The following is a 25,024-nucleotide window of genomic DNA, read 5'->3' as shown; positions in this document are numbered from 1 at the left end:
CAGTGTCCTAAGGAACCCGTCCACGCGTTTGAGAGGAAATGCAGAGGGAGTGGAAGGAGGCTGGGGAAGCTGAAGGCATGTGAGGGAAGTCAGTCCCTGAGTGAAGGAGAGAGGGAGGAGGGCTGGGAGGAACTTTCTTAAACTTCTGTGCTGTTCTAGAAGGTCCAGCAAGGGCACTGAGTCAGAGTCGTGTCAAAGTTTCCCATCGGGGACCCAGTGACTCCCAGCAGTGGCTCTGCTCAGATCAGCGCAGAGCTCGATCTTCTCCTGAGAGTGGAGCCCAGGACGTGGCTCCAGCACCAGCCATGGCATGGAAGACAGAGTGCAGCCCCGGGCACCTGGGTCACGTGCGTTGTGCTCCCCGAAGGTGGAGGCAGGGAGGTGCTGACTCAGGGCCCACACTGTGTGGGTTCTATACAGAACACAGGCCTTTAATTCATTTCTGTGGATGACATAGAAACAAACATGCAGTCTGTAAACAATGGTGATTTCTAATTTGTCCCAATTGCTTTCTTCCTTGATTCCACAGAATGTCCTGGAACAGAATTGCCTTTCTCATGTGGAATTGTGACGTGTGGAGGATGTGTGATTCCCCCTTTCATTGTTTTCCTCCATGTGCAGAGATCCTGAGTAGAATACAGCTGACTCTCCTTCTGCACTGTTCCTCTCCTCCCCACAGGAAGAGCAGATAATTACCTGAGGCTGACTCTGAGGTGGGATCTGTCCTGTGCACCTCAGAGCCTGCAGAGACCCCCGGTTGCAGATTCATGGGGTCAGGTGTTTGTGAGTGTGGGAACCTCGAGCTGTTCTTTTGTCAGTGAACACTGCTTAGAACTAATTGTGGCTTCAGAATTAGGACACCCCCTGAGCTATCACACCTCAGCTCATTCTGCCACTCACAATCTCCAGAAATTCAGGAAATGGTTGAATTTACATTTTTGTGCCGAATTATTCTCATTTCACTCAGTTGTGAGTTTGCTCAGCAGAAAGTGCCACCATTGATGGGTCCCCACCTGATGCAGCTCATTTGCTTTCACAGAAGTTAGGAGGCTCCTGAAACTTCTCATCCGCCCCTCTCTCTGATCTTCATGTGAAATTCCGTTTTACCTGGAATTCCGGTGTGTTGGTTTAGCCAGATTTCCCATCCTCCATGTCTGATTTTTCTGGGTGTCTGATCAGGTTCCTTGCCCTTCACTGTACCTCGGTGATGTCGAATCACCTTGGCCCAACATCAACAAGAATCCTGGCAGGTTGGTTTAAGGAGATTTGGCCACACCCCTGATGTTTCCGCTTAGTAATTTTCCATGTTCCGGACCCCACCCTGCTGCTTGGTTGTAAATCCTCATGTTCCCATCTGCATTTGGAGTTCAGCTGAATCTCTCTCCCTACAGCCAAACACCATTGCCCCGGTCCCTACACCTACCATGAGGACCCTGGATAAAGTCTTCCTTACTGTGCTGGAACAAGTGTCTTTACTTGATGTTTTTTCTGTAATAAATCTACCTTTAATGCTTCCTAATTGCTCAGGGAACCTCACAAAAATAAGATAAGTGCGATGGTCCATTTTACTATAATGTGTGTATGTGTGAGTTTCATTTTCCATGTGTGGTGTCCAGAAGTCCTGAGAACCAACACTTTTGCTTTTCTGTCCAATTCTTTGCTTCCGAAACCTGGGAGTCATCCCAACATGGGTAAATAGGCCATTTGTTTTTGTTTTTACTGTTTAGGGACTGACGTGTTTCACTTACCCTGAAGCTTCATGAACACATTGATGAAAAGCAGATAGAGGACTTGTTTGGAAATGCCAGATTTATGGTAGACTGAACCACCCACATGTGTCTGGAGGTCTTCTTAGGATTCTAAGAACAGGATGTTTTTTCCACCACAGGTCAAGGATGAGAACCTCTGATCTGTGATGATAAAGGACAGGCAGGGCCATGTGAGGAAAAGGATGCGCTGCTGTCTTGTCCAGGGTGTTCTCTCCTAGCAACGCCTCCATCCCTTCCTCACTCTGTGGTATTTGTCAGTTGCGAAACTTGCCTAGAATTTATCTTTGACATACGGATGGAAGCCCAGGCTGGAGGCATTTGACAGCTTTTTTCTGAACCTGCTTCTTTAAGGAATGCCCAGATCCCTGGCTCTCCTTCCTGGTTCCTAACACCTTTAGCTCTCTTTCCCTCCCGCAACCATCCACTGCCTATTTACCGCCCCTTCCCCACACCCTTCACTCTAGCACCATTTTCTTGGGCTTCTGGGAAACACAACAGCTTTGGTTCAACTCACAGCTCAGGCACACTCATGGGTCCCTCCAGAGCCTCTCAACTTTCCTCCTACAGTCCCTCAGCTCCTCCCTGTGGTCCTAACTCGGCCACCTCTACCCTCTCTGCTGAGCCTAACCATCCACAATGCATCCCATCGGGATTTGTGTACAGCGGTGGGTTAACTCAGCAGGCCTGAATTGGTCAAACCCTGAGCGTTCCTAAAAAAGGAAATAACTAAAAAAATTAAAAGAAAACTTTTCTTCATTTATGGCTCTCTCTTACCTCCTGGGATGAGGTGTCCAAGTCCATAAAATATTCCACCTGATAGCAGTGTCTGTGGATGTCTGCAGCCTTGGAACATGCGGTACGAGTTTAATCACGAGTTTATATATAGTGTATTTGTGAGGGTAAGTGTATATATATATGCACATATACATATACAACATGTTTTCCTTATCTAATCATAATAAATAGTTTGGTACCATATATGTGCTACTATGAATAACACAACAATAAAAATAAATGCAGGCATCTAATATAAAATTTATTTTCTTTGAGCCAATACCAAGTAGTGGAGTTGCAGAATCAAATATTAGTTCGATTATTAGTTCTCTGAGAAGTTTCCATACTGTTTTCCATATAGCTTGTACTAATTTACATTTTCTCCAACAGTGTATATGCACTACTGTTTCTCTGTATCCTCACCAACATCTGTTTTTTGTTCAGTTTAGTTTTTATTTTTAACTTTTTAATAATAGCTAGTCTGACTGGTTTAATATGGTTTCTCATTGTGACTTTAAATTGCATTTCTGTGATGATTAATGCCATTGATTGTTTTTTCGTATGCTGGTGGATGATTTTTATGTCCTGTTTTGAAAAATAAATGTCTGTTATTTGCTCACTTTAAAATGAGGTTATTTTTGTTTTCTTGTGTTGTTTTTGTTTCTTGCACATTCCAAATATTAGCTCTTTGTCAGACGTAGTGTTTACAAATATTTTTTGTCATTCTGTTGGTTTTCTGTTAACTTTGTTGACTTTTTGTTTCGCTGAGCACATGCTTTGCTTCTTATTTGTATGAAGCCTAAATTGCCTATTTTGGTTTAAGTTCTGTTTACTTTTAAGGTTGTGGTCATGAATTCTTTGCCTAGGACAATGTCCAGAAAAACATTTCCTAGGATTTCACCTACAACCTTCAGACTCTCAGGTCTCCCAGTTAAGTCTTTTATAGGTTTTGGCTTAACTTTTGCACATAGTGAGAGTTATGGGTCCAGTTTTATTCTTCTGCAAATAGCCTTTCAGTTTTTGCTGCACAATTTATTGAACAAGGTGACCTTTTCCCAGGATATGCTTTTTGTCTAGTTGGTCACAGTCAGTTGGCTGCAGGCTTGTGACTTTATTTCTGGAATGTCTATCCTGTTCCACACATCTATGGTTCTCTGCTTGATTGTTTCGTGCGTATAAAAATAGTACTGTGGAGGGCGGAGCAAGATGGCCGAATAGGAACAGCTCCAGTCTCCAACTCCCAGCACGAGCCACACAGAAGACCGGTGATTTCTGCATTTTCAACTGAGGTACTGGGTTCATCTCACTGGGGAGTGCCGGACAATCGGTGCTGGTCAGCTGCTGCAGCCCGACCAGCGAGAGCTGAAGCAGGGCGAGGCATTGCCTCACCTGGGAAGCGCAAGGGGGAAGGGAATCCCTTTTCCTAGCCAGGGGAACTGAGACACACAACACCTGGAAAATCGGTAACTCCCACCCCAATACTGCGCTCTAAGCAAACAGGCACACCAGGAGATCATATCCCACACCTGGCCGGGAGGGTCCCACACCCACGGAGCCTCCCTCATTGCTAGCACATCAGTCTGTGAACTACCGGCAAGGCAGCAGCGAGGCTGGGGGAGGGGTGCCCGCCATTGCTGAGGCTTAAGTAGGTAAACAAAGCCCTTGAACTGGGTGGAGCTCACAGCAGCTCAAGGAAACCTGCCTGTCTCTGTAGACTCCACCTCTGGGGACAGGGCAATAACAAACGCAGCCGAAACCTCTGCAGATGCAAACGACTCTGTCTGACAGCTTTGAAGAGAGCAGTGGATCTCCCAACACGGAGGTTGAGATCTGAGAAGGGACAGTCACCCTGCTCAAGTGGGTCCCTGACCCCTGAGTAGCCTAACTGGGAGTCATCCCCCACTAGGGGCAGTCTGACACCCCACACCTCACAGGGTGGAGTACACCCCTGAGAGGAAGCTTCCAAAGCAAGAATAAGACAGGTACACTCGCTGTTCAGAAATATTCTATCTTCTGCAGCCTCTGCTGCTGATACCCAGGCAAACAGGGTCTGGAGCGGACCTCAAGCAATCTCCAACAGACCTACAGCTGAGGGTCCTGACTGTTAGAAGGAAAACTATCAAACAGGAAGGACACCTACACCAAAACCCCATCAGTACATCACCATCATCAAAGACCAGAGGCAGATAAAACCACAAAGATGGGGAAAAAGCAGGGCAGAAAAGCTGCAAATTCAAAAAATAAGAGCGCATCTCCCCCGGCAAAGGAGCGCAGCTCATCGCCAGCAACGGATCAAAGCTGGACAGAGAATGACTTTGACGAGATGAGAGAAGAAGGCTTCAGTCCATCAAATTTCTCAGAGCTAAAGGAGGAATTACATACCAAGCGCAAAGAAACTAAAAATCTTGAAAAAAAAGTGGAAGAATTGATGGCTAGAGTAATTAATGCAGAGAAGGTCATAAACGAAATGAAAGAGATGAAAACCATGACACGAGAAATACGTGACAAATGCACAAGCTTCAGTAACCAACTCGATCAACTGGAAGAAAGAGTATCTGCGATTGAGGATCAAATGAATGAAATGAAGCGAGAAGAGAAACCAAAAGAAAAAAGAAGAAAAAGAAATGAACAAAGCCTGCAAGAAGTATGGGATTATGTAAAAAGACCAAATCTACGTCTGATTGGGGTGCCTGAAAGTGAGGGGGAAAATGGAACCAAGTTGGAAAACACTCTTCAGGATATCATCCAGGAGAACTTCCCCAACCTAGTAGGGCAGGCCAACATTCAAATTCAGGAAATACAGAGAACGCCACAAAGATACTCCTCGAGAAGAGCAACTCCAAGACACATAATTGCCAGACTCACCAAAGTTGAAATGAAGGAAAAAATCTTAAGGGCAGCCAGAGAGAAAGGTCGGGTTACCCACAAAGGGAAGCCCATCAGACTAACAGCAGATCTCTCGGCAGAAACTCTACAAGCCAGAAGAGAGTGGGGGCCAATATTCAACATTCTTAAAGAAAAGAATTTTAAACCCAGAATTTCATATCCAGCCAAACTAAGTTTCATAAGTGAAGGAGAAATAAAATCCTTTACAGATAAGCAAATACTTAGAGATTTTGTCACCACTAGGCCTGCCTTACAAGAGACCCTGAAAGAAGCCCTAAACATGGAAAGAAACAACCGGTACCAGCCATTGCAAAAACATGCCAAATGTAAAGACCATCGAGGCTAGGAAGAAACGGCATCAACTAACGAGCAAAATAACCAGTTAATATCATAATGGCAGGATCAAGTTCACACATAACAATCCTAACCTTAAATATAAATGGACTAAATGCTCCAATTAAAAGACACAGACTGGCAAACTGGATAAAGAGTCAAGACCCATCAGTCTGCTGTATTCAGGAGACCCATCTCACACGCAGAGACATACATAGGCTCAAAATAAAGGGATGGAGGAAGATTTACCAAGCAAATGGAGAACAAAAAAAAAGCGTGGTTTGCAATACTAGTCTCTGATAAAACAGACTTTAAACCATCAAAGATCAAAAGAGACAAAGAAGGCCATTACATAATGGTAAAGGGATCAATTCAACAGGAAGAGCTAACTATCCTAAATATATATGCACCCAATACAGGAGCACCCAGATTCATAAAGCAAGTCCTTAGAGACCTACAAAGAGACTTAGACTCCCATACAATAATAATGGGAGACCTCAACACTCCACTGTCAACATTAGACAGATCAACGAGACAGAAAGTTAACAAGGATATCCAGGAATTGAACTCATCTCTGCAGCAAGCAGACCTAATAGACATCTATAGAACTCTCCACCCCAAATCAACAGAATATACATTCTTCTCAGCACCACATCGTACTTACTCCAAAATCGACCACATAATTGGAAGTAAAGCACTCCTCAACAAATGTACAAGAACAGAAATTATAACAAACTGTCTCTCAGACCACAGTGCAATCAAGCTACAACTCAGGACTAAGAAACTCAATCAAAACCGCTCAACTACATGGAAACTGAACAACCTGCTCCTGAATGACTATTGGGTACATAAGGAAATGAAGGCAGAAATAAAGATGTTCTTTGAAACCAATGAGAACAAAGATACAACATACCAGAATCTCTGGGACACATTTAAAGCAGTGTGTAGAGGGAAATTTATAGCACTAAATGCCCACAAGAGAAAGCAGGAAAGATCTAAAATTGACACCCTAACATCGCAATTAAAAGAACTAGAGAAGCAAGAGCAAACACATTCGAAAGCTAGCAGAAGGCAAGAAATAACTAACATCAGAGCAGAACTGAAGGAGATAGAGACACAAAAAACTCTCCAAAAAATCAATGAATCCAGGAGTTGGTTTTTTGAAAAGATCAACAAAATTGACAGACCACTAGCAAGACTAATAAAGAAGAAAAGAGAGAAGAATCAAATCGACGCAATTAAAAATGATAAAGGGGATATCACCACCGACCCCATAGAAATACAAACTACCATCAGAGAATACTATAAACACCTCTACGCAAATAAACTGGAAAATCTAGAAGAAATGGATAATTTCCTGGACACTTACACTCTTCCAAGACTAAACCAGGAAGAAGTTGAATCCCTGAATAGACCAATAGCAGGCTCTGAAATTGAGGCAATAATTAATAGCCTACCAACCAAAAAAAGTCCAGGACCAGATGGATTCTGAATTCTACCAGAGGTACAAGGAGAAGTTGGTACCATTCCTTCTGAAACTATTCCAATCAATAGAAAAAGAGGGAATCCTCCCTAACTCATTTTATGAGGCCAACATCATCCTGATACCAAAGCCTGGCAGAGACACAACAAAAAAAGAGAATTTTAGACCAATATCCCTGATGAACATCGATGCAAAAATCCTCAATAAAATACTGGCAAACCGGATTCAGCAGCACATCAAAAGGCTTATCCACCATGATCAAGTGGGCTTCATCCCTGGGATGCAAGGCTGGTTCAACATTCGCGAATCAATAAACATAATCCAGCATATAAACAGAACCAAAGACAAGAACCACATGATTATCTCAATAGATGCAGAAAAGGCTTTTGACAAAATTCAACAGCCCTTCATGCTAAAAACGCTCAATAAATTTGGTATTGATGGAACGTACCTCAAAATAATAAGAGCTATTTATGACAAACCCACAGCCAATATCATACTGAATGGGCAAAAACTGGAAAAATTCCCTTTGAAAACTGGCACAAGACAGGGATGCCCTCTCTCACCACTCCTATTCAACATAGTGTTGGAAGTTCTGGCTAGGGCAATCAGGCAAGAGAAAGAAATCAAGGGTATTCAGTTAGGAAAAGAAGAAGTCAAATTGTCCCTGTTTGCAGATGACATGATTGTATATTTAGAAAACCCCATCGTCTCAGCCCAAAATCTCCTTTAGCTGATAAGCAACTTCAGCAAAGTCTCAGGATAAAAAATTAATGTGCAAAAATCACAAGCATTCTTATACACCAGTAACAGACAGAGAGCCAAATCATCAATGAACTTCCATTCACAATTGCTTCAAAGAGAATAAAATACCTAGGAATCCAACTTACAAGGGATGTAAAGGACCTCTTCAAGGAGAACTACAAACCACTGCTCAGTGAAATAAAAGAGGACACAAACAAATGGAAGAACATACCATGCTCATGGATAGGAAGAATCAATATCGTGAAAATGGCCATACTGCCCAAGGTCATTTATAGATTCAATGCCATCCCCATCAAGCTACCAATGAGTTTCTTCACAGAATTGGAAAAAACTGCTTTAAAGTTCATATGGAACCAAAAAAGAGCCCGCATCTCGAAGACAATCCTAAGTCAAAAGAATAAAGCTGGAGGCATCACGCTACCTGACTTCAAACTATACTACAAGGCTACAGTAACCAAAACAGCATGGTACTGGTACCAAAACAGAGATATAGACCAATGAAACAGAACAGAGTCCTCAGAAATGATACCACACATCTACAGCCATCTGATATTTGACAAACCTGAGAGAAACAAGAAATGGGGAAAGGATTCCCTATTTAATAAATGGTGCTGGGAAAATTGGCTAGCCATAAGTAGAAAGCTGAAACTGGATCCTTTCCTTACTCCTTATATGAAAATTAATTCAAGATGGATTAGAGACTTAAATGTTAGACGTAATACCATAAAAATCCTAGAGGAAAACCTAGGTAGTACCATTCAGGACATAGGCATGGGCAAAGACTTCACATCTAAAACACCAAAAGCAATGGCAGCAAAAGCCAAAATTGACAAATGGGATCTAATTAAACTAAAGAGCTTCTGCACAGCAAAAGAAACTACCATCAGAGTGAATAGGCAACCTACAGAATGGGAGAAAATTTTTGCAATCTACTCATCTGACAAAGGGCTAATATCCAGAACCTACAAAGAACTCAAACAAATTTACAAGAAAAAAACAAACAACCCCATCAAAAAGTGGGCAAAGGATATGAACAGACATTTCTCAAAAGAAGACATTCATACAGCCAACAGACACATGAAAAAATGCTCATCATCACTGGCCATCAGAGAAATGCAAATCAAAACCACAATGAGATACCATCTCACACCAGTTAGAATGGCGATCATTAAAAAGTCAGGAAAAACAGGTGCTGGAGAGGATGTGGAGAAACAGGAACACTTTTACACTGTTGGTGGGACTGTAAACTAGTTCAACCATTATGGAAAACAGTATGGTGATTCCTCAAGGATCTAGAACTAGATGTACCATATGACCCAGCCATCCCATTACTGGGTATAAACCCAAAGGATTATAAATCATGCTGCTATAAAGACATATGCACACGTATGTTTATTGCGGCACTATTCACAATAGCAAAGACTTGTAGTCAACCCAAATGTCCATCAGTGACAGACTGGATTAAGAAAATGTGGCACATATACACCATGGAATACTATGGAGCCATAAAAAAGGATGAGTTTGTGTCCTTTGTAGGGACATGGATGCAGCTGGAAACCATCATTCTTAGCAAACTGTCACAAGAACAGAAAACCAAACACCGCATGTTCTCACTCATAGGTGAGAACTGAACAATGAGATCACTTGGACTCGGGAAGGAGAACATCACATACCGGGGCCTATCATGGGGAGGGGGGAGGGGGAGGGATGGCATTGGGAGTTATACCTGATGTAAATGACGAGTTGATGGGTGCTGACGAGTTGATGGGTGCAGCACAACAACATGGCACAAGTATACATATGTAACAAACCTGCACGTTATGCACATGTACCCTAGAACTTAAAGTATAATAATAATAATGAAAAAAAAGAAAGAAAGTTGCTATGCTATTACTTCTTTATAAAACCTTTCTGCCTCTCTTGCTCTGTCTCTCTTTCTCTGTCTCTCTCTCTGTCTCTCACCCTCTTCCTTCACTACCCCTTTTGCCTTATCTTTGCATAACTCCTCAATGCATAAAATTTCATTTTCACTGTGCTTCCTGACTCATCAGTCTTTAACTCTTTTTTATTTCATTTAAGTTTTTCTTCTCTGTCTCTACTATTTCAAATGATCTTTCTTTGAGTTTCCTATTTCTTTTATCACTTGATCTAGTCTGGTCTAAAATCCTTTTAAAAATTTTGTCTGACTTATTGTATTCTTCAGCATCAATATTTTTGTTTAGTCATCTTTTAAATGTTTTATCTCTGTGAAAATTCTCACATTGTTCTTGCCTGATGCCACTAGCTCATTGAACATGTTTCTAACATTTATTTTAAATTTTCTTCCAGGTAATCCATATGCTTCCTTTTCGTTGATGTCAGTTTCTGGATCTTTATGTTGTTCTTCTGTTTGGACCATGTGCCCCTCCTCCTTCATTTTCCTTGACTGTCTTTGTTGCTACCTGTTCATTATAACAAAAGCCACCACACACTCTTCAAAGACGAGGCTTATAGAGATCATCCTCACCAATCAGTCCAGGCAGTTATTTAGATCTCTGAAAACTTTATAGTATTCAAACTTCTGTCTCTATTCTTAATGGTCCCTGGGTTTTAGAGGATGATAGATTCTGCCAGAAATCACAGGTAGGGGAGGTAGAAACTATTTACTCAAGCAGCCCTTTGAAAATTTGGACCACTGGACAAAGTTTTGTTATTGATGTATGATTCATTAAGATAATGTTAGTTCAAGCTTCTCTGAACCAGAGAAGTTGAAATTTTATCATTTGTTATTGAAATTTTATCATTTGTTATTTGAATCTGGGGTTTATTCTTTGAGTATTTAGGTAAAATTAAAAACTAGTTTAAATCTGCCTATTTGGCAAACTGATCTGTTGCTGAATTTCCATTTTCTGCGTTATCTCTTGCATTTAAATCTAAATCTGTATTAAACATGCATCTAGAATGTGAAAAAGTGTCTTAAAGTTCTTTAATTTATTTAATTTAATGGGGTTTCCAGAAGATTTGAAAATCTCCATTGTTTATAAAACACTTGACTATCGGTCAATACTTTTCTCTTTAATTTTTCTCTCTCCTCTTCCTTTATGTATAATAAGCAAGGAGAAATGAAGACACACCATCGACAGTTTGCTTAGACATCCCACCACCTAAAACTCTAACTGTCACCTACTAATTCTAACTTCATCCAATGTAACATAACTAAGATATAAATCTGTAACAAGGTACCCATAGTTTCCAGTTCTAATACCACGTTTGTGACAGAAACAAAGCAGATGTGCTCTCTGCGAGGTGGTCATCTGAGGTCTGAGACGAGGGGTCACACAGGTATTTTTATGATATTTAAGGGATCGGGTAACAACAGTGATAACAATTCTGATCATCATCGGCTCTTACTGGAAAGTTTACAGGTAAAGTTACTGCTGTTATTTGATTTTAACACCTAATTAGAATGAAGCTCAGAGGAAGAGGTCACATCCTAGGTCACACAGTGAGGAGGAATGGAGCTGTGCTCTGCTCTCTACACTACGCAGAATATCCCAGGCATGAGCCCAGGTTCCACTGACATAAGGCATCTGGAGGGCAGTTCTCGGGGGACGATCTTAGCGCACCTGCTTCCTGGTGTAGGGTGCTTTCTTCTCTCACTTGTGCACTTGCTCCTTCTGCCAGCTCTGAAGTGCATTGCCTTGAATTATTCATATTCTCTCCCTTACTATGGCAAAAAGCATATTTATTAAATTTTCAATTCATTCTCTCTGAAGCACACTGCTTTAGCAGAAAGGAATAAATCATATTCCTTCATCGCCCTCACGGCGATGATTCCTGAAGACAGAGCCGATGTGATGTACTCATAGGTGGATCTCTGCTCCATCTATGAGGAGGCGGCCTTCGTCTTCAAGTTTCAGCAATTCTGGGAAGCCAAGGACAACTCCGTCCCCTCCTCCCTGCTCTGCAGCTCACCTGAGAACAGCTTTCTCATTGGAATATCATCTGTTTAAGGAATACAAGTCGCTGCTTTAGGATTTGGGGGCCTGAGTGCACCTACTGGATCCAGCCCAGGACTGGAGATACTTTCCAGAACACAACTTCACCTGAGACATGACCAGTCACACTGTTTTACTTGCACAATTTCAGCTTCATCAGAAGAAAATTAAAATTGCTGAGACTTTTTCATAAACGTTGTGCCATGTCCTTTTTCTGTTTCCTTGCCTGTTCATGTATGTCAGACCAGGTACCACTTATATGTAATGAGATCAGAATTCTGCCTCCAATAACACATCTGAGGTGACACTTGATTGTACTTTTGGTTTAGGCTCCAAAATGTAGGTTATAAAATTCATCAACCTCATTTTTATGTCAAAAGAAATCTGCATAATCTGAATGTCAACACTTTTTGGAATCTCTTAAATAACTGAAGTAGCAAGAAATCATTTGAAATGCCTGTGGTGTATTTAGGTGTCCTATTAATAATCATTTTAAAAACTAGCTAAAATGTTTTTAGACTTTTATTTTTGGTTCAGGGGTACATGTGCAGGGTGTGTTATATAGGTAAATTGTGAGTTATGTAGGTTTGATATACAGATTGTTTTGCCACTAAGGTAATAAATATAGTGCCTAATGGGTAGTTTTTCAGTTCTCACCCTTCTCCCATCCTCCACACTTGTGTAGGTCCCAATGTGTGTTGTTTTCTTCTTTATGACAATATGATTAGCTCCCACATGTAAGTGAGAACAGGTGGTATATAGTTTTCTGTTACTCTGTTAATTTGCTTAGGATAATGACCTCCAGATCCAACTACGTTGCTGCAAAGAACATGTTCTTATTCTTGTTATGACTGTGTTGTATTTCACACTCAAACATACAGAAATCAATGTGTTGGGAAAAAGCCAAGTGTTGGGAAAGAAGCTGAGGCAGAGCTTGCATATCTGACATAATATCCAGGGCTCAGGGCACAAAACCCCTCGTGGCCTTTGGAATGAGTCTAGACTTGCTGGCTCCTTGCTTCCAGCCCTCCCAGGCTCCTAGATGAATTGTATTCCCATTATCTCAAGTAGCAGAACATGTTCCATATAAATGTTAAACCATCACAGCTGTAGATTGTGTGCTTGCCCTTTCGACCCCTACATTCTCACCACCTGTTTCTTTGTTTGATCACCAATAAATAGTCTTGGCTTCCAGAGCTCGGGGCCTTCACAGGCTCCACACTGGTGATGGTTCCCTGGTCACACTTTCTCTCTCAAACTGTCTTTTTCTCATTCCTTTGACTCTGCTGGACTTTGTCGTCCCAATGACCTGGTGTTGTGCTTGATCACCCCAACATTTCTGGCACCCAATATGGGGCGACAATAGACCCCGGTGAAGGAATGGCAGAGCATGTAAAAGTGGAGGCTGCATCATCAAAGGACACCTGATCATGATTATAAACCATCTCGGAGGGAAAGCTGAGAGCTCAGCAGAACCAGGGTAACAATGGAACAAAGTGAAAGCAAACACTCTGCTTATTTAAATTTCTTAAGGCATTTATTATGAAGAAGGGAAGTGAAAGTTAGTACTCAGAATATCTTATCACTCTTTAGTATAGGAAAGCAGTTTTTGCCCATGATTCCCAGAACAAGGGACTATGGAATTGGATGAATAGGAGAGAATTGGCACATATTTTTTAAAAAGCATATAAAGATGGAGCAAAATTCCGGTGTCAGTTTGGTCAATGTGGGCACTAATAAAGACAGCTTATGAGCCATTTCAAACAGATGATCAGGGAGATTCAGAAGAGAACGAGGAGGACAAGTGAAAAAAACCCCACAGATTCTGAATGTGAAGAATAGAAACCAGAGGAAAATAAAGGAAAACTAAAAAAGTATGTTTTAGTAGCCCATCAGCTCCAACTGCTGAATTAAGTGAATGGCCACCTCCTCTCTCTCCCCTTAATGGGCAAGAAAATGTATTAGCTACAGAACTTACTGCTCCTGTAGTTACAACATTAAAACCTGGAGCAATTGGTGGTGCTGTACAAAATTCCTTTCAAAAGGCTAGAGCGGACAGACACCTTGAAGCATGGCAATTCCAGTTTCTCTAATTGAACCACCTTTCCATTTAAATTGTTAAAGGTATTCACGCAGGCCATTAGTCAATATGGGCCAACTCTCCTTTTGTGCAAAGTTTGTTAAAAAATGTGGCTCTTGATAATAGGTTAACATCATATGATTGGGATACTTTGATAAAATCTGTTGTCACTCCATCTCAGTACTTGCAGTTTAAAACCTGGTGGTCTGATGAAACTCAAACTCAGGCAAGAGAAAATACACAAACACAGCCACCTGTGCCAGTTTCCTTTGAACAGTCAATGGGAGTCGGCCCTAATTGGGGTGGATTAGAAAATCAAGCAGTCATGTAAGATGTTGCCATTGTTCAGCTGCACTCTGTGTGCTTACGGGCATGGGAAAGGATAAATGTTACAGGGGAATAATATCCTTTCAGTTGTGTCCGACAAGGACCTAAAGAACCATATATTGATTTTTATTGCTCGGCTCCAAGAGGCTGTAAATAAAGCCATAACTGATAAAACAGCTGAAGATGTTGTAATACAGCTTTTTGCATATAATAATGTTAATGCAGAGTGTCAAACTGCTATTAGAACCCTGAGAGGGAAGGCTCACTTAGCTGAATATATTAAGGCTTGCAATGGCATTGGAGGTAACTTACATAAGGCTACTCTTTTAGCTCAGGCTATGGCTGGATTAAGAGTTGGAAAAATTATGCCCCATTTCTCAGGCTCTTGCTTTACTTGTGGGCAACTTGGACACAAAAAAAGGAATGTAGAGAAGGAAGTCAAAAGGCAAGAACTACTACCACCAAACAACAGAAAAGCCCCAGTGTGTGCCCCTGTTGTGAAAAAGGCCATCACTGGGCAAGTCAGTGTCATTCTAAATTTAGCAAAGATGGACAACCTCTTTTGGGAAATGAGATAGAGAAACTAGAAAGTATCTGTAAATTGAACACCATCAGCAATAAAAAAATAACAAGTGACAGATACATAAACCATTACTGGTGAACTCCAGACATGATGCTAAGTAAGAGAAGTCAGTCTCAAAGATCAAGGGACACAGCTGTAAGCACCACGGTCATCCTCAGGTGTCAGTGGTTTGCGCTGGACTTGCTCTGTCTATTTCCTGACCAGGCCCAGATGTTGAGCTCCGCCACTTACAGATGGAAAATCCCACTATTTTCAATCATCCACTGAGGTTTGAAGTGCTTCACACAGAGTGGAACAAACATAGGCTCCTTTGAACAGTGTCTGGCATTTGTTCCAACCACAAGAGAACGTCCCCCTGCTCTCTCCCTCCTCGTTTCTCTCCTGCAAGCCAGCAGCCCCGCAGTTTAGTCTGCATCTCCCATACATCCACCCATCATGTTCCAAGGGCCTTCCAGTACACCCGCCACTGTTTTTGAGAGCACTGGCAGACTTTGAACTTTTCCACATTCTGTTGTTCCTGAAGTTAGGATGTTTAGGATCAAATTAAGGATGATATTTTATGACTGAATTCCAGCACTCCCTCTCCCCTGGAGAGAGCACATAACCACGATTCTGCAGGTGGAGACAAAGTTGAGATTTTTTCTTCCTTAGCATAGGAAATGAGCTCTAAGTGGAGGGTTGGGCAGAAGCTTCCCAACTTCCCAACAGTTTGGTTATGGTGGAACGGAACCTCTGCCGAAGGACAGAGCTAGAAATCAGGGACCCAATGTTTCCAGTGGCACTGGACCCAGGGCAGAGCCTCCATCCATGAATGGGGCTCCATGGAAGAAGTGAGTCTCTGGCTCTCAGTAGCTCTTGTCCAGAACTGAGCCTCAGCATCACGTGCTGTGGGCAGGGTCAGAGGGCCAATGTCCTGGCCCCTGGGGAAGAATTTCCTCTGGTGGGAGCTGGTAGAAGGTGTCCTGTCTTCTTGGCTGCATCTTCTGTAGTGCAGGTTACAATACATCATGCTAAGCTTGGATGTGGAAGGAAGTAAGAGCGTCTTAGATAAAATATGATGACTGGCCTTACTGAGTTTTCTAGATTTTCCTGAATAAATGTTTCTTCATTTGCTGTATGCTGTCAGAGCCCTTCCAAACCCTGTAATTTTCCAAAAGAATTTTCACTGGTCTCCTGAGGGCATGGATTCATTGAGCCCCTCATGCTGTTAAAGAGAAATAAAACTTTTTTCACTTTTTAGAGAACATCCATGGGCTATAAGATAATGGGTTGGCTTTTCCTCCAACACTTTACAGGCACCATCACTTTTCCTCTTGCTTGTAAGGTTTTAACCAGAAGAATGCTGTCATCATCTTTTCTGTTCTTTTGGAAGGAATCCCTCCTTTACTCTCCTCCACTTGCCTGCATGTATTTCTATTTGTCTTTGATTTTCAGCAGTTTTAATAAGATTTACCTAAATGTGTGTGTGTTTCGAGGGGTGTTATCATGCTGTTCTGTGTTCTCTGAGATGCATGGATTCACGGTTTACTCTGTCTCCATTTTTGTGAAAACAATTAGAAAAAAGCCTGTATGAGCCCAGAAAGGAGCCTCCCTGATGTGAGTGGAGAACCACGTGGGGGCGCTCAGAACCCACTGAGCACAAGAGCCAGCCTCAGGGCACGTGCAGATGAGGGTTAAGGTCTGGTTTCCTGTAAGCCCTGTGGCTTCCTCTCTGTTAAACAGATTCCTCTGGGGCACTTCTCTGAATTCTTTATCCTGCTCTTCCTATGAAGTCTCTGAAGAAGAAGCATTTGTCATAACAAGAGAAAACCTTTCTCACATGCACCAAAGGCAGAGTCACCTACAGTCATTTACTCCTGTTTCTCCACATCAATAAACTATCAGTGCTTCTGAAGTTAATCAGTTAAATCTATAAAGATGCTGTGTTTAACTCAGCATTGCAGCCCAGCTCAACAGAACTCCAAGGGCCAGTCAGCCAGCAGCAGGCAGGATAACATGCACGCTGGGCATTGGGGCAGAGGGGGTTAGCATCCAGTGCAAGAGAAGAAAGGCCGCGTGGTGGTCACTGTCAGGACTCCAAGCCCACAGTTCCAATTGTAGGTGATCCCTGGCAAAGTAAGAGAGACCCCACCAATGTTTAGTGTGGATGTCTAGTCTGATGGTTCCACACTCACACCCCAGGTGAATATAAAAAGTTTTATTAACTCTATTTTTGGGGTGTGTGCTGAGAGCAGCACAGGCTTCTCAAGAAATTACAAACTGGAATTGCCTCATTAGAGCAGGAAAGGAGGCTGGCTCAGGGCTTTCTAATGATTTGGTGGTGGGGTCAGGGGGCGTGTTTCTACTCAGAAGGGGCTTGCGTGATTTAAACCTCACACTGGCGTCAGATAAGGGAGCTTCCGTGATTTCTTAACTAGATTTACCACATGCAGAGACCAAGGAGGAAGAATAAACCTGAATTCATTAGCATTGAGGCACAAAGCCTCTTGTCGCTGATGGGACAGCTGCCCTCCTCTACCACACAACAGCTTCTCCAAAGTGTGTTTACCCTGAGAATTGAGATTGCCTTTCTCTTCTAAGTGAAAAAAAGTAGAACACTCCAAATAAAGAAGTTGTAATGCTGTATGTGTAAGACATTCTAATATGGGTTAATTATAACTTGGAATATGCATCCACTTATCTTTGTATTTGTATAAATTCATGGGAGAAAGTGCAATTTTGTTACATGGATATATTGTTTAGTGATGAAGTCAGTGCTTTAAGGGGAGTCATCATCTGGATAGTGTATGTTGTACTCATTAAGTATTTTCTCATCCCACACACTGCTCTCACCCTCCAGACCACCAAGTCTCCAATATTTATTATTCCACACTCTATATTCATGCGTACATATTATTTAGTTCTTATTTACGTAAGTGAGAACATGTGGTATTCAACTTTTCTGAGTTATTTGACTTAAGACGGTGGTCTAAAGTTTCATCCAAGCTACTGTAAAATACATAATTTCATTTTTTATTGAGTAGTAATTAAATGTGTGTACATATATATTCACAAATATATATAGTGTATTTGCGAGGGTGTGTAAGTTTATATATATATCTACATATACATATACAACATGTTTTCTGTATCTAATCATAATAAATAGACACTAAGTTTGGTACCATATATGTGCTACTGTGAATAACGCAACAGGAAACATAAATGCAGGCATCTGTCTAATATAAAATTTATTTTCCTTTGAGCCGATACCAAGTAGTGGGGTTGTGGAATCAAATATTAGTTCGATTATTAGTTCCTTGAGAAGTTTCCATACTGTTTTCCATATAGCTTGTACTAATTTACATTGTCTCCAACAGCGTATATGCACTACTGTTTCTCTGTATCCTCACCAACATCTGTTTATGTTCAGTTTAGTTTTTATTTTTAACTTTTTAATAATAGCTAGTCTGACTGGTTTAATATGGTTTCTCATTGTGACTTTAAATTGCATTTCTGTGATGATTAATGCCATTGATTGTTTTTTCATATGCTGGTTGATGATTTTTATGTCCTGTTTTGAAAAATAAATGTCTGTTATTTGCTCTTTTAAATGAGGTTATTTGTGTTTTCTTGTGTTGTATTTGTTTCTTGCACATTCCAAATATTAGTTCTTTGTCAGATGTAGTGTTTACAAATTTTTTCATCATTCTGTAGGTTTCTGTTAACTTTATTGATTTTTTTATTTTTGCTGAGCACATGCTTTGCTTATTTGTATTAAGTCTAAACTGTCTATTTTGGTTTAGTACTATTTACTTTTAAGGTTGTAGTCATGAATTCTTTGCCTAGGACAATGTCCAGGAAAACATTTCCTGGGATTTCATCTACAACCGTCGACTCTCAGGTGTCCCAGTTAAGTATTTTATAGGTTTTGGCTTAACTTCTGTACATAGTGAGAGATATGGGTCCAGTTTTATTCTTCTGCAAATAGCCTTTCAGTTTTTCCCGCACTATTTATTGAACAAGGTGACATTTTCCCAGGATATGCTTTTTGTCTACTTGGTCACAGTCAGTTGGCTGCAGGCTTGTGACTGTATTTCTGATATATCTATTCTGTTCCACGCATCTATGGTTCTCTTCTTGTTAGGTGTGTATAAAAATAGTACTATCTTTTGTATGTTTTTCCATCGTTTTAAAACTTTGCTGAATTAATACATCAATTCTAGGAGTATTTCTAAAGAATATTAGTTTTTTAAGTGCAAAATCATATTACCAGTAAACACAAAATAATCTGACTTTCCCTTTTCCAATTTGGGTGTCTTTATTTCTTTCTCCTGCCTGACTACTCTGGCCAGGATTTCAAGTTCTATATTGATTAAGAGTGGTGAAAGTAGGCATCCTTGACATGTTCTGAGTCTTAGGAGGAATGCTTTCCACATATTCCTCTTCAGTATAATGTGTGTGTGAGTATGCCATATATGGCTTTTATTCATTTGAGGTATGTTTTCCTTCTATTTTAAGTTCGTTGAGGGTTTTTATCATAAAGAAATCCTAAATGTTATCAAATGCTTTTTTTTTTGACCTATTGACATGATTATATGTTTTTTGTTTTGAATTTTGTTTATGTGGTGGATCACAGTTATTGATACATGAATGTTGAGCCATCCTTGCATCCCTGAAACAAAACTTAGTAGATTGTGGCATTTTATCTTTTTGATATGTGATTGGATTCCATTTTCTTGTGTCTTGTTGAGGATTTTTACATCTATAGTCATCAGTGATATTGATCTGTAGTATTCCTTTTTGGGTCCTGGCATGGAGGTAGTATCAGGCTGTTAGTGGCTTTGTGGAATGAATTAGGGAGAAACACCCTTTAGTCAACTTTTTGAAAAAGTTTCGGTAGAATTGCTAGCAGATCTTTTTGTATATTGGGCAGAATTCACCGTTTAAAATCATCTGTTTTAGGGCTTCTTTGTTGAGACTTCTTAAAATTACTGCTTGAATATCACTAATTTTTGTTGGTCTCTTCAGGATTTTTATTTCTTCCTGTTTCAATCTTGGGAGATTGCATGTTTTCAGACATTGATCTGTTCACCCTAAATTTTCTAGTTTGTTAGCCTGGAGATGTTCATAGTAGTCTATGTTGATCATTTATATTTCTATGGCATCAGTTGTAATCTTTTCTTTTTTGTTTCTCATTCTGCTTATTTAAATTGTCTGTCTACTTTACTTGCCTAATCTAGCTAGTGGTCTGTAAGTTTTATCATCTCAAAAGCCCAATGTTTTATTTTGTTGGTTCTTTGTATTTCTTGGTTCTTAACTTTATCTAGTTCTGCTCTGGTCTTTGTTATTTGTTTTCTTCTACTGTGTGTTTAGTTTGTTGTGGTTTTTCTAATTCTTTGGTATGTAATGTTAGGTTGTTAATTTGTAATCTTTATATCTTTTTGATGAGGTCATTTAACACTATAATCTTCCCCTTTAGCACAGGTTTTTGCTGCAAAGGTTTTGGTATGCTGTTTGTCTATTTTTATACATTTCAAAGCATGTTACAATATCCTTTTTAATTTTATCGTTGACCCAAATTTCATTCAGTAGCAGGATGTTTAATTTTCATGTGTGTGTGTGTGTAATTTTGAGTATTCTTCTAGGGTTTGATTTCTAGCTTTGTATTACTGTGGTCTGAGAAGATAATTCATTTTTTTAAAAAGTTACTGAAACTTTTATTTCTGGCATAGTATGTAATCCATCTTAGAAAATATTCCTTGCTAATGGGAATAATGTATATTCTGCAGTCATCAGAATTGAATGTTCTGTTAATATCTTTTAGGTTTATTTGGTCTAGAGTCCAATTTAAGTCTAATGTTTCCTTGTTGATTTTCTGTCTCAATGATTTGTCTAGATTGTCAGATGGGCATTGAAGTCCATCACAATTGTATTGTTATCTATGTTCTTCCTTAGGTCTAATAGTATTTGTTTTATGAACATGGGTTTTCTGGTGTAGAGCACATATTTAGAATTGGTATTTTTAATCAATCATTTTATCATTATGTAATGACTTTCTTTGTCTTTACTGATGTTTACTGAAAGTTTGTTTTATATGATATAAGCATAGTTACTCTTGCTTGCTTTTGGTTTCTATTTCCATGAAATCTCTTTTTTCACCCTCTTGATCTTGAATCTATGTGTTTTTACCAATTAAGGGAGTTTCATGTCAGCAGCATGAATTTCAAAACTCTTTTTTATTCTTTCTACCAATGTGATATGTGAAGTTTGGCTCCTGTTGTTATGTTAATTATTAACTAGTGGCTTTGTAGTCTTAATTGTGTAATAGTTTTATGAGTGAATTTTATAATTTTGTGTTGTTTATGATGGTGAGTATTGACCTATGGCTTCCATATTTGGACTCCCTTGAGCATTTCTTGTAGTTCTGGTCTAGTGTAAATAAATGTCCTTAGCATTTTCTTACCTTAGAAATACTTTATTTCTCCTTCATTTATGAAGCTTGGTTTAGCAGGATACAAAATGAATTATTGACATAGAATTTTTTTCCTTTATTTTTTCTTTAAATAGTCTGAAATTGAGAGTCCAATCTTTTCTATCTTATAAGTTTATGCTGAGAAGTACATTGTTAGTTTAATAGAATTTTAGATAAATAGACACTTTTTTGTGAATTTTAGAATGTTTTTCTTCCTATTTCCTTTAGATAGTCTGAGGACTGTAGATCCTGGTTACGTCTGTTTTCCAGTGTCTTGTCATGGAGTTTTCTGAACTTCTTTTATCTGCATGTGAAAATCTCTAGCAAGACTAGGGATATTTTCCTCAATTATTTCATCAATTTGGTCTTCTAAAAATTTTTACTAATTTTCTCCCTCAGGAATATCCACGATCCACTGTTTCAATTGTTTTACATAATCCTATACTTCCCAATGATTTTGTTCATTTTTATCTGACTGGGTTAATTTGAAATATCTGTCTGTTAGGTTTGATGTTCTTTCTTCACTTTAGTGTAGTCCTTTGTTAAAGTTTTAAACTGTATTTTCTAATTATAATTCAATGAAGTTTTCATTCCCTGAAGATCATTTTTTAAAAATCAAAATCTTAAGTAAATCTTGAATTGTTCTGATTTTTGTTGTTTTGTTTTTTGACACAGAGTCTTGCAGTGTCACCTGGACAGGAGTGCAATGGTGTGATCTTGGCTCACTGCAACCTCCTCCTCCCAGGTTCTTGCAATTCTGCCTCAGCCTCCTGAGTAGCTGAGATTACAGGCACACACCACCACACCAAGTCAATGGTTTGTATTTTTAGTAGAGATGGGGTTTGACTATATCGGCCAGACTGGTCTGGAACTTCTGACCTCACGATCCCCCCCTCCTCGGCCTCCCAAAGTGCCAGGATTACAGGGATGAGCCACAATGCCTGGCCTGAGTGGTTCTAATTTATTTGTGTTGGTTCTCAACTCTCTTTTGGATTTAATTGAGCTTCTTTAAAATAAACATTTTGAATTACTTATCTGAGATTTCAAATATATCATGTTGTTTAGATTCTATTGCTGGAAAGCTAAGGTGATATCCGGGGTCTTGTAATTCTGCTTTTTCATACTTCCAGAATTGCTTATCTGTTTGCTTTTCATTGGCTAAACTATCTCTTACTATTTTTGAACTTATTTTGATTTTAATGAAAATTTCGTTCCTTTAGAATGTGAATATCATGCATATTGGGTGGGTCTTTTTATTTGGTTCTTGATTTACTCAGTGGCAAAGACTCTGTAATTGTTTCTTGTCTATAGATGGTCATTATTTAGTGGCTTTCTGAAATGATGGTTGTAAAACAATGTACTGGGCCTGTGAGCAGGCTCACTGCCTCCTGCAGGTCCTAGACAGTGGAGGCCTCAGGAACTGTTTCTCATTTGGGATGCATTTGTTTCAGCAGATCTTATATTGGGTTGTTAAGTTTACCCTTCACGTTAGTAGGTGGCCTTACGGATTTGAGCTGACTGCGGGAGAAGCAGATGAGTACATGCTCGATATCTGTGCACAGGGAGAAGCTCTCCGTTGCCTCAGGCAATGGGCTAGTCTATGAAATGCGCAGTAACCTGAGTTCTCTGCTGAGCTCCTGAGAGGGGGACAAACATGAACCACTCAGTCTGGCAAGCAAAAGCACCAGCCGTGAAGGAAATGGCCAGGTGAGGGGCATCTACTCAGTGTGATTTATTTTGTTATTAATAGTTTTAGTGTTGTGCCTTTTCCAAATTCAAGCTTTAGTAGTAACATACTGAGCATGTGAGCAGGCCCGTGGTCTTTTGCGGAGCTGGAATCACAGAAGTATTGAGAAGCTAATCCCATTTTCAACTGCTGTACACTGGTGGTAGCGGCTTTGTATTAGGTCATGCAGTTTGAACACCAGGCCAGTAGGTGGCTCGTGCAGGTAAGAGCCGGCTATGGTGGCTGCAGAAGGGTTTACGGTTTACCAGTGGTTAAAGTGGGAAATTTGTCACTTTCCAGATCTTAGAGAAAAGACTTTTAGTTATTGCTCATTCATTATAATACTACCTGAAAGTCTCTGGAACACAACTTTTTATTATGTCGAGATGTGTTCTTTCTATACCCATTTTTATTTATTTTTTCCTGAGAGGATGTTGAATTTCATCAAATGCTTTTTCAGCATCAGTTGAAAAAATGATAATATGTGGATTAAAGATCTAAATGTAAAACCTGAGACTATAGAAACTCTGGATAACACCATAGGCAATACAATTTAGTACATAAGAACTGGCAAAGACTTTATTCTGAAAATGATAGAAGCAATTTTAACAAAATCAAAAATTGACAAATGGGACCTAAGTAAACTAAAGAGCTTCTGCATAGCAAGATATACTATCAACAGAGTAAACAGGCAACCTGTAGAATGGGAAGTAAAGTATTTGCCACCTATACATCTGACAAAGGTCTAACATTTACAATATACATGGAATTAAACAAATATACAAGAAAGAAAAAGTGGTCAAAGGACATGAAAACACATTTACAAAAAGACCTACGTGTGGCCAAATAGCATAGGAAAACATGCTGAATATCACTATCATTGGAGAAACACGTATTAAAACTACAGTGAGGTACCATCTCACATCAGTCAGAATGGGTAATCTTAAAAAATGTAATAACAGATGCTGCTAAGGTTGCAAGAAAAAGGGAATATTTATACACTTTTTGTAGTAATATAAATTGTGGAAAGCAGTGTGGTGATCCCTCCAATAACCTAAAACCGAAGTTTCATTTGACCCAGCAATCCCACAGCTGGACAGACACCTAAAGGAATGTAAACATGTAGGTTCACTGCAGCACTATTCACAATAGCATACACATGGAATTACCTAAATGCTCATAGTGGCAGAATGGATAGAGAAAAATGTGGTACATAGAACCACGGAATACTATGCAGCTAAGAAAATAATGAAATTATGTCCTTTGTAGGAACATGAGGGAACTGGAGGTCATTACTCTTTGCAAACTAATTTAGGAACAGAAAATCAGACACTGTATGTTCTCACTTATTTGTTGAAGATAAATAATGAGAAATATTCTCTCAGGGCCTGAGCCTTACTCAAGAAATCATTCTATAATAAGTGTTCAACAAGTTGCTAATATGCCTTTAAATATCCTATTTCATATAGACCATTTATATCACTCAATAAAGCCAAGAGAACTCTATGTAAAAGTGAGATTCTATGATAATAAATATCTTAACAGTGAGAATATGAAGGATATGGATGGTTTATTAATTTGATGGGTACATAACTGTGGGATACACTATGTTCCTATGAATAAGACATTCAGATTTCAGAGCTAAGTAATGTTTCCTACGCTGTGTATTTGACTTGGCAGTGGTGGATTTGAGAGTGTGGCAGGTGCACAGACCATGTGGATCAGAAATCAACATGTAAAGATGACCATCTATGGATATGAACTAAAAGTATGTAAAGACTTCAAGTAATTCCATTTAATGGAGTTTGAGATAAAACCCAAACTTATTCAAAACACAAATTACTTAGTATTTATTTTGGATTTATGA

At 39.7% G+C, this 25,024-nt stretch overlaps 1 long non-coding RNA gene across 1 annotated transcript in view; it reads left to right on the top strand.

Moving 5' to 3' along the window:
• Positions 1-25,024, top strand: part of LOC107126526 (uncharacterized) — a 444,698-nt gene that overhangs the window by 247,670 nt on the left and 172,004 nt on the right. The window lies entirely within an intron of this gene.

This window comes from Macaca fascicularis, chromosome 7 (assembly GCF_037993035.2).
Source record: "Macaca fascicularis isolate 582-1 chromosome 7, T2T-MFA8v1.1".
NCBI classification, from domain to species: domain Eukaryota; kingdom Metazoa; phylum Chordata; class Mammalia; order Primates; family Cercopithecidae; genus Macaca; species Macaca fascicularis.
The sequence above is the reverse complement of the archived record's forward strand: the minus strand, read 5'-3'. Positions and strand labels throughout refer to the sequence as shown.